Consider the following 3509-nt stretch of genomic DNA (forward strand, 5'->3'; position numbering starts at 1 on the left):
TATATATATATATACATATAAAGATATTTATCATTCTGAATACTATTCTTTACTTAATAATTCTAACTTTTTATTAAAGATATCTGTAAAAGTAGTAAATAAAACTTTCATCTCTCCTATATGTCAGGAAAAAGGTGCCCTGAGTAATTGAAAGTTATCTAGGTATACAGAAGAAAAAGAAAAGTAATTGAAAGTATCCAGATATACAAAAGAAAAAGAAAAGAAACACTAGCATGGATGAGAAAGACTGGAATTTTCTTTTCTAACTACAAATACACTCATTATTTAATATATATTTTAATTTGTAATAATAAATACAGAAAGGAGGGCATTTTTTCACATTAAGTATACCTTATGGACCCCGCCCAAACAAGATTGAATTTAATAGGAATATATGCAGAAAGTCCCAAACCGTGCAGGTTTGGAGATCTCAGCCCCGGGTCCCACACACCTGGGTTCCTCTGCCAGTTCTCAACGGAACCACCATCTCCGAATGCAACAGTTATATATACCTAGGTCGAGAAATCAACATAATGAATGACCTGGCACCTGAGTTGCGCAGGAGAAAGAGAGCGGCTTGGAATGCCTTCAAAAACGTTGAAGAAATAACTAAAAGGACAAAGAACCTCCAGCTACGAGCACATCTCTTTGATTCCACTGTTCTTCCTGCATTAACATATGCCTCAGAGACCTGGACCCTACGAAAACAGGATGAGAACGCTATTCGGGTCTCTCAACGAGGAATCGAAAGAACTATGCTTGGAATATCACGATTCACTCAAATGAGAGATAGAATCTGGAGTTCTGATCTTCGTCAATGCTCAAGAATCAGGGACGCTGTCTCATTTGCCAAGACATCAGAAATCAGATGGGCTGGACACGTAATGAGGTTTACAGACAACTGCTGGACTAGAGTCATTACTGATTGGATTCCACGAGACATCAAAAGATCACGTGGACGCCCACCTATAAGATGATCAGACTTCTTCGTCAAGACCCTAAATGATCGGTTTGAGGCTCTACATGTTCCTAAAACGAACAGATACCATTGGGCTACGCTAGCACGCAACCGGGATGAATGGAGACGTTACTGGCACCCACTCGAGTAAATCGATGAATAACGGGGATTAAGTGATTAAGTGATATGCAGAAAGGAAGAGGGAATCGTTTTCTTGGCAGAAACAAAATTCCTATGGTAGCAACTATGACAGCCAAACAAAAGATTCGAGCTGTTTCTGGAAAAGCGGCAGCCATTGAATTCATAAGCAGGAGGTTAATATACTTGTAAATGCCTCTCACAACAGAAAACATGGGAGATAGAACACCAAAAAGGTAGAACCATTTCTGAGATTACTCTAATTCTAAAAGTAGTGAAGCCTGTTCATTTGCTGCTTGTAGGATACGACCTTGGACTTTTGTCACATAAAGAATAAATCTTTGCTGTTTTCATTTGCAGTGCTTATAAGAACATTTCTAAATACATTTTTATGGATTGAAAACTGCATTCTTCTCTTTCCGCGATCGTCCCGTGCCGCCGCCAGGGTGCACATGAACGTGCTGGCCGATGCGCTCAAAAGCATCGACAACGCGGGAAGCGCGGCAAGCGCCAGGTGCTCTTCTGGCAGTGCTCCAAGGTCAGCGTCAGATTCCTCACAGTCATGATGAAGCACGGTTACATCGGCAAGTTTGAATCATTGGTGAACACCATGCCGGGAAGATTGTCGTGAACTTCACAGGCAGGTTGAACAAGCAGGTTGAACAGCATGATCAGCCCCGGATTTGACGTGCCCCTCAAAGATCTAAAAAAGTGGCAGCACAACCTGCTCCCGTCCTGTCAGTTCAGTTTCATTGTACTGGCAACCTCAGCTGGCATCATGGACCATGAAGAAGCAAGACGAAAACACACAGGAGGGAAAATCTTGGGATTCTTTTTCTAGGGATGTGAAACTATGAGAAAATAAAAAGCCTCACTGGAAAAAAAAATTGTATTCCACTTACCAAAGATATTTTTACACTTTTGTTCTTCTTTCCCAGTTACTTACGTATTATTTTTATTCTCCAATAGATCTATATATTATAAGTGCATTTTAAAACCATTTTCTTAATTTTATTTAGTATTACATGCTTTCTTTTCGATGTGTTATTGTTAGAGATGATGCTACAATAAATATTTTTATAAAATATCTTTCCTTAGTTTAATTATAGTTTTCAGATAACTTTCCCAGAAGATAGGATTTTTAATGTCAAATAGTGTGATTTATTATTGTCTGATTATATAAACTTAATAGTTTCTTAAAAGGTTGTTCCAACTCACTTTACCACCAGTCATGGTATGTATATTTCCAATTTTTTGTGGTAGTTTGGAGTATATAAAAGCAAAGTGGAGGAAAGGGAATAAGGAGAGGAAAAGAAAGATAAGTATGAAAGCATAATAGTATGCAATCAAAAATTTTTTGTCAAATTAATGAATGGATAGGACGGGGCCATAGCAGAGTGGATAGGGCATTTGCCTTGCATGCGGCCAACCTGGGGTGAATTCCTCCATCCCTCTCTGAGAGCCCGGCAAGCTACCGAGAGTATCCTGCCTGCACTGCAGAGCATGACAAGCTTCCCATGGCATATTCAATGTGCCAAAAACAGTAACAACAAGTCTCACAATGGAGACATTACTAGTACCTGCTAGAGCAAATCAATGAACAATGGGAAGACAGTGCTACAGTGCTAATTAATGGATAAGTAAAGCTTTCAAATATTCGATTCATGTTTTAGAAGAAAAAGGCATTTGTTTAGCACAATAAGTTATTTCATTCTGGTACAAAACTAGCCTCAGTGATAAAGAACTGATCTTCTGTAAGCTAACTGTAGCACTCTCCTCCCATAGTTCATCGATTCGCTTGAGCGGGCACCAGTAACATCTCCATTGTGAGACTTGTTACTGGTTTTGGGATATCTAATATGCCACGGGTTGCTTGCTAGACTCAGCCATACGGGCAGGACACTCTTGGTAGCTTGCCGGGTTCTCTGAGAGGGATGGAAGAATCAAACCTGGGTCGGCCACGTGCAAGGCAAACGCCCTACCTGCTGTGCTATCACTCCAGTCACTATTAGCTAACAAGAAGAAATAAGATGCTTTTTACAGGCAATGCAATCTTCTTTTAATTTGTAGGGAAAGCCTCTCAATCAGTACTCATAAGACCTGAGGGCCACTTCTGATGATATTCTGCCAACCAGGTCACATGGTTCATTGTTGGGAGCCAGTGATATAGCACTGCTAGGGCCCAGAGGTACAACAGGCCACCAGCACCAGCTCAGCATTGCTCTGAGGCTACAGGACTTTACCTAGCAGAGTCTGAGAGGTACTCAGAGCAAGGAACCAGCACGGGGCTTGGACATGCAAAGCATGCTTCCTGGACCGTAAGTTCTCTCCGGCCCCTTTAAAGTGTGTGTGTGTGTGTGTGTGTGTGTGTGTGTGTGTGAGTGTGTATGTATTTTAATTATAATTTACTGTT

At 40.6% G+C, this 3509-nt stretch overlaps 1 pseudogene; it reads left to right on the forward strand.

Moving 5' to 3' along the window:
- Positions 1 to 1527: 1527 nt before the first annotated feature.
- Positions 1528 to 1982, forward strand: LOC130017249 (40S ribosomal protein S15a-like; annotated as a pseudogene).
- Positions 1983 to 3509: the final 1527 nt, after the last annotated feature.

This window comes from Sorex fumeus, unplaced genomic scaffold (genome assembly GCF_029834395.1).
Source record: "Sorex fumeus unplaced genomic scaffold, SorFum_2.1 ptg000183l, whole genome shotgun sequence".
In the NCBI taxonomy this organism is placed as follows: Eukaryota; Metazoa; Chordata; class Mammalia; order Eulipotyphla; family Soricidae; genus Sorex; species Sorex fumeus.